This window comes from Rhyacophila brunnea, unplaced genomic scaffold (genome assembly GCF_057557595.1).
Source record: "Rhyacophila brunnea isolate RB1 unplaced genomic scaffold, BYU_Rbru_1.0 scaffold_23, whole genome shotgun sequence".
In the NCBI taxonomy this organism is placed as follows: Eukaryota; Metazoa; Arthropoda; class Insecta; order Trichoptera; family Rhyacophilidae; genus Rhyacophila; species Rhyacophila brunnea.
The window spans coordinates 12,125,575-12,132,781 of record NW_028232893.1 but is presented as its reverse complement, the minus strand read 5'-3'; the positions used below and the strand labels follow the sequence as shown (position 1 = coordinate 12,132,781).

General features: G+C 36.9%; 1 pseudogene; it reads left to right on the top strand.

The window, feature by feature from the left end:
* The first annotated feature begins 2,797 nt into the window (after positions 1 to 2,797).
* On the top strand, positions 2,798 to 7,207 carry LOC147069502 (glucose dehydrogenase [FAD, quinone] pseudogene; annotated as a pseudogene).

The window sequence follows — 7,207 nt, the reverse complement described above, 5'->3', positions numbered from 1 at the left end:
GTTTTACATCGTTCCAGACCAAACCAGCATCCCGTAGCTCCGCCATATACACTTTATAGAAGGTATTTAGTGCCCTTCCAGGACGCCGGAATCCGGCGTGATGAGAGGCTGCTTGGTGCGCTCTCTTATCTTCTCGTTGCTCCTAAAGTCATACGACAGCACACCCGCACCCAGTATCCGTCGCAAACATCTGTTTTCGAAGCTCAGTATACGGTTGCTCTGAGCCTTCGTAAGGTGCCATGATTCACTACCGTAAAAAGGCACCGTCAGAATGCAAGCGTCGAATAGGCGGCATTTGGTTTTGACCGACTACAATCGTGAGTCCCAACATTCCGCATCGAGTTGAATATTGCTCCAGCCATTCCCATTCGGGTAGCGAGCTCTCTCTCCAAAATGCCATCTCCCGTGAAGTGAACCCCCCAGGTATTTAAAGCTGTCGACGCTCTCGATATTTTGCTCCTCGCTAATCAGAGGGAAATATGGATCAGGACAGGTGCTGTTGCATAAAACGTTGGTTTTCTTCGCGTTGATTTTCAAACCAATGCGAGACGAGTTGTCATGCAACATGTCGATTGTCTCCTGAATGCCCTCCATTGAGTTGTCGAAGCGGACATTATACCATTATACTTTTTATTATTAATGGGTGTGGGGTATGACAATATCGATGATTACTTGTTTAGTCTTGTATGTTATGCAAAGGGTATCTTCTTCTTTTTATACCATGCCCTAGCGGAGGTCAGCCACCATCAAGGCGATCTTAGCTTTGTCATCTGCTACCCGGAACAGTTCAGTGGAGCAGCACTCGTACCAATCACGGAGGTTTTTAAATCATGTAATGCGGTGTCATCCTCTGCTACACTTACCATTGTTCTTTTCTTGAATGACAATCTGGGGATGCTGTACTTTTGCCCTCTCATAATGTGGCCGAGGTACTGTAGTTTTCTGGTTTTGATACTACGCAGAACTTCTTGGTCCTTTCCAGAGAACTCAGAAATAATGGTAACTGAAATACACAACGGGTAAGGCGTTAGCAGGTAACCGACTCGAGTAAGGAAGAATCCGGGTTAAACTTACACACGTGTTTAGAATACGTTTTACGTCGAATATTGAAAACTGCTCTCGGTTTATGCATTTACGCTCATTTAATGTTGGTGTATTACACACACTATTGCACGTGCATAATGCGTGCTTCATTTTCGTAGGACACTCACACATTCAAAAGCCTGCTTCACCATGCGGTGTATTGAATATAGCGCATCGGTATTCTATTTATTATCTGTTCTGTGGTCATTTCCTGTTCGATTGAGAACTTCAACACATGTCACCCGGTCAGTCTAATGAAACAACTCTACATGCCATCTCTTCTTCGACAAGATGTTGATCGAAGATTAATCGAAGCTCTCTGCATGTAACAATGTATTTCCCACTATTGCAAAATTAAGGGTATCTTTTAATTGTTCCCTAATCGTTACGGTAATAAAATAATAATTGGTGGTAATAAAAACATGTAAATCGTCTCTGTTCTGGCAGAACACACTAACTGGAGAATACTAGTTTTGAGTAATTTGACTTTGAAGTTTTTAAAATGTTTGAAATGGTCTATCATGTGAGTTTATTGAGTAATCGTAAAAAGGATGACTTTAAAATAAAGACTATTTGTTTATTGAGATGGTTTCCAGACGGTAAAGTTTGAAATGAGGAACATTTTGGTATAACTAACTCAATATGTAATTTTTTTCGAATTAGTGTCTTCTGCCAGAACAGTGACGGAATTATGTATGGAGAATAAACTTGTGCGAAATTATATGACCATAAATTTAAACCAAACAACTCATTCTAACACTTCAGTACTTACTTAAAAATATATCATTTCACAGAGCACATCTACAGTAGATAGGTTCATTATTATTGTAGGTGTGAATATTTACCTGGTGGTAAACATTCTCTAGGATTTTGAGCTGATGTTGACGCTAACAACATTATTTCCTTATAAACTTAAAAATGAAAAACTATAAGTTGGAAAAATGGATATAGTGTTGTTTTATACACTACTATTTCTGTTAATATACCGAATTGGAGATACTGTTGTATACCCCTAGATAGATAAAAAAAACTTAAGTATTTCTGTGTTGAAAAGTCATTTTTGGCAAAAATGGACATGATGTCCTATGCCCCCCGGGTACAGATTAAGATCAGAATCATAGCGATAGAAACAGAGAGATATCGTCGTTAATTATCTACAAACACGTATCTCAGTTTTTGTCAGTTTTGAGTTGTTTGATGTAATGAATTCAGAATTTCAATACGCAAATATTCCACTGACACGTATCACAATAAAAGACTTTTATAAATATTACAAACTCGTATCTCGAGTTACGTGTTAGTAAGTACACAGAATACTGAACTCCGACATATGATTACACTGAAGTTCTTTCTCGTAAGTCAAGATACGTGTTTACTGCAGTGATATTGTGGAATGATTCACAGTAAAGTTGCAATGCATTCTCGTCTCTTAGACAATATGATCGGTCGAAAGAATAGTGCGATAGTTTGAAGAAATATAACATTTGTTTTCATCCTAAACACTAAATCGGTATTTTATAGAAGAAAAGGTGGTGTTTGCCTCTCTTGAAAAGTTGTGTTTTTTGAGATACTATGTTTGTATAAAATTAGTGACGATATACAATTTCATTTTTTTTAATCTTTATTCAAGGTTAATATTTACGAGACTAGTGTCACAGGCGAATTTTATTTTTATCGACCTGTACGTCGAAAACGACGGTGAACGGTAAAGACCATGGATATATCCAACTCGACTGGATCCTGCGAATTGCCGGGGGCGATGTCTTCTCTCATATTGGCTGGCTTCAGCACACTTCTGACCGCCCGATGTGAGCTGAATGATGACGCATCATGGCCGCCGGACTACACCGAGAAACTTCTTAATGGAGGTAGGATCTTTCTTACCATTTAAAGTTGTATTTCATCTATGAGGTAAAGCTCGTAATATAGGTAGACTACAACGGTGTTGGATTGATGTAATTAATAATTTCGAAAGTCATAATGGAAAGTAACACAAAAATAAAGACAATAAACTGCGATTAGTTTGAAATTAGTGAACGAAAAATCACGATTGAAAAAGCTTTATATCGCGCATTTTAACATTATTATATGGGAGAGTGTTGTACCTGTGGACAGGGGCTTTATTTCGGTAGGTATTCATATTTTTGCAAAACAGTGTTTAGGGATTTACGCACATATAACTCTGGCAACACCCAATCAAATTTTCAGTCCAGGAACGCTGCCAAATTATGAATTATTTTGAATTTGTGTTTTTTAGATCCAAAAGTAAGCATTTGACCATTTACTGTTTATTTTATCATAATTATTGAGAGATCATTGGATACAACTTATAAATGTAATTTGATTTGTGAATTATTTAATTGTTAAGTTAAAGGAATGCATTTTGTCAAAATGTATACTCAAAAAAACTTCAGCACACTTTTAATGTAAAATTTTGATTTGTTATACCTTTGGACATATTGCTGGTTGTACGCTGTGGACGCGTCCAAAGGTACAACGTTTAAGATTTATTGATATTTACATGATTTTAAGCTAATAGAAGCATATTTTTTTAGAGAATTAGTTATTAATGTTACAAACATCTTTAGTATGTCCATTTTACACATTTTTTCAGATTTATTTATTTGATGGAAAAAATTATCTTATTAACGGGTGCCGGACAAAATCCCAAAGGCCGAAATCCCGAATGCTGAAATCCCGAATGACCGAAATCCCGAATGGCCGAAATCCCGAAAGCCTAAATCCCGAAAGCCGAAATCCCGAAGGCCGAAATCCCGAATGCCGAAATCCCGAATGCTGAAATCCCGAATGAACGGAATCCCGCAGGTCGAAATCCCAAAAAACAAAATAATACAAACATCAATAATTGCGCGAATTTTACAAGAGACAAAAAACCATTTTTTGGAGAACAAATGTGTTTTTGTCTCTCCTGCAAAAAAATTGCGCAATCTCCACACTTATCTTGAATTGCGCAAATTTTACAAGAGACAAAAACCCATTTTCCACAAAAAATGGGGTTTGAAAAAAATTGCGCAATTATTGATGTTTGTATTTTTTTATTTTTCGGGATTTCGGCCTTCGGGATTCCGCTATTCGGGATTTCAGCATTCGGGATTTAGACTTTCGGGATTTCGGCCATTCGGGATTTCGGATATTCGGGATTTCAGCATTCGGCATTTCACTGGGACCCCTATTTGTGCTGCCGTTGGAATACGGATCATTTTGCGACTAGTAATTACGAGCAATTTTTAAAATAATCCCACGATTTTCAGGTCTCCAGGTGTTTGATTTCATTGTGGTTGGCGCAGGATCCTCCGGATCGGTCATAGCAAACAGACTGACAGAAATTCCAAGCTGGAACGTCCTGCTGGTGGAAGCCGGTGGAAATCCAAAAGCTGAAAGCGAGGTAAGATAAATCTCATGATAAATAATAGATTCTTCAAATGGTTAGCGATTAAATCTATTAGGTGTATATCCATGTTCGATGGAAGGGAAGAGTTGGTCAGCCTGCCATTGTGCCTAGGGTTGAACTTCTTTAGCATATTTAAAAAATAATGTTACATTCTTAAATCTTATGAATAAAGTTATTCGTCAATTATATTTAAAAAAAAAAAAAAACATGATCGATCCTCAGAAGATCATATGGGTTTCCATAGAGTAGAGAACATCAATATTTATAATATAATATTAGAATATATCTATCATTTAGTTATTACAACGTTTTATTAGCTCATATTCTTGTGTCCGGTGGTTTTTTGTCCAGTACAAATCTTGCAATCGATTTTTAACTAACTTCCCTTCCCGACTGGTTAGACATTTGAAACTTTCAGAATATATCAGAACACGATGCCAATGCATTCTTTTAATACTTTTAGCCATTTTTAAGCAGAATTGAATTCATTTTCAGTTAATTCTGTTTTGTATGGAAAGTAAAAAGTAAAATACTGTCATTGGTTGCTAAAGGGGTGGTCCAACCAACTAAATTATAAACATATACGTGCGTTACTATAGAAATCAAAATGACATTTCAGTATTCTATATTTGTTTGTTTGTTTTTTATTTACTTCATATCAAGTACAAGTTTGAGCATATTGAGCATAATAATTCAACAGAAAATTTAAAAACGTTGTATATGAAAATTTCTTTTTATCTTGTAATTATTTTTAAATTAAGGTATTAACCAATGGTAGGTACTAATTTTGATTAAAAGGCGATGTCAAGATCTCAAAAAAATAGTTTTATGACATTAAAAGCCAAGGCTGGTCTCCCTCAAAAACTTTCTTTCATTGGAAAACTTTGGATTTTGAAAATATCATAAGATAACCGCGAACTCGATTAGAAATGTCACTCATACCTAAAAAAGCTCAGGTCGTGAGCGAAAAAGAAAAAAAACTATGTTACAATAGGGTGAATGTATAGTGATAACCCATTTTATAAATCAATAGAATTATATAAGCCAAGTACCCACGTATAGTTTAATTATATGGCAACAATGTTGTTAAAAAATAACAGTATACCAACTTGAATCATTTTCCAGGTGCCAGCTTTGTTTACGTTCGCTTTCAATACCGATATGGATTGGAAGTATAAGGCCGAAAAAGATCCAAGATTCTGTTTGATAATGGAAGACCGTCAGTGCCGCTGGCCAAGAGGGAAAACTTTGGGAGGAACCAGCGCGATCAACGCAATGCTGTATGTCAGAGGAAACCCGAGAGACTACGACGAATGGGAGAGGAAAGGTAACACTGGGTGGGGATACAAGAATGTTCTTCAGTACTTCAAAAAGAGCGAGAATTTAGAAGATCCGAACATTCTAGCGAATGAAAACTTTACACAATCACACGGAGTTGGTGGATATTTAAATGTGGGGGCATTTAATGATACAGGATTGTGGGGAGACAAGATACTAGCAGCGGTTCAACAACTTGGGCATGATAATATTGTCGATATAAATTCCGGTGAGAATTACTTAGGATTCACAAAAGTTCAAGGAACTTTAGTAAATGGCCAACGTATGTCATCTGCAAGGGCGTTTCTTTCGCCAATAAAAAGCCGGAGAAATCTTTTCGTTTTGAAAAATGCATTAGTAACAAAAATAAACATCGATGAGAAGAATAAAAAAGCCGTTGGGGTTGTCGTTCAATTGGTAAACGGTCAATCCGTGGAGATAAAAGCAAAGAAAGAAATAATAGTCTCAGGCGGTGCTGTCAACTCTCCCCAATTGTTAATGTTATCAGGCATTGGACCCTCACAACATTTAACAGACATGGGAATAAAAACAATCGCTGATTTACCAGTGGGAGAAAATTTGCAAGATCACTCAAACATCAGATTATTTTTTACATTTAACAAAGGAAGAGCTCAAGCGGAAAGCGACAAAGACACTGCGTTGAGTTTGGCAACATATTTAACACAGCGTAGAGGAAGACTGTCATCCATTGGAGAATCTAATACTATAGGATTTATAAATACGAAAAAAGATTCACCATATCCGGACGTACAGTACCACTTATATGTTAGACCACCCACAAATGGAACTGTTCTTCATATCAGTGAAGAGTTCCGACGCTCAAATGCGTTATTGTATACGAACGCCAACGTTTTTGTACCGATGGTCTGCCTGCTACAACCGAAGTCCAAAGGCAAAATTTTATTAAATAGCACGAACCCTCTCGACAGTCCGCGCATATTTCCCAACTACTTCCATGAAAATGAAGATGTGGAAACATTATTGAGAGGAATTCAAGAAATAATAAAAATAGAGAATACATCAGCATTAAAAAAAGATAATATAAAACTTGAAGAAATAGTATTACCGGAGTGTAGCAAATACACATTTAAAAGTAGAGAATACTGGACGTGCTATATGGCCCATACATCCACGACTATGTATCATCCAGCAGGATCTGTCAAAATGGGACCGTCTGATGATGTAACAGCTGTTGTCAGTCCAACTCTGAAAGTTATCGGAATCAAAGGTTTAAGAGTGGCTGATGCAAGTATTATGCCAGAGATTGTAAGCGGAAACACCAACGCGCCGTGCATTATGATCGGAGAAAAGGCTGCCGATATGATCAAAGATGATTGGCAGAATGAAACAGATGAAGACATTTTTGATATATAA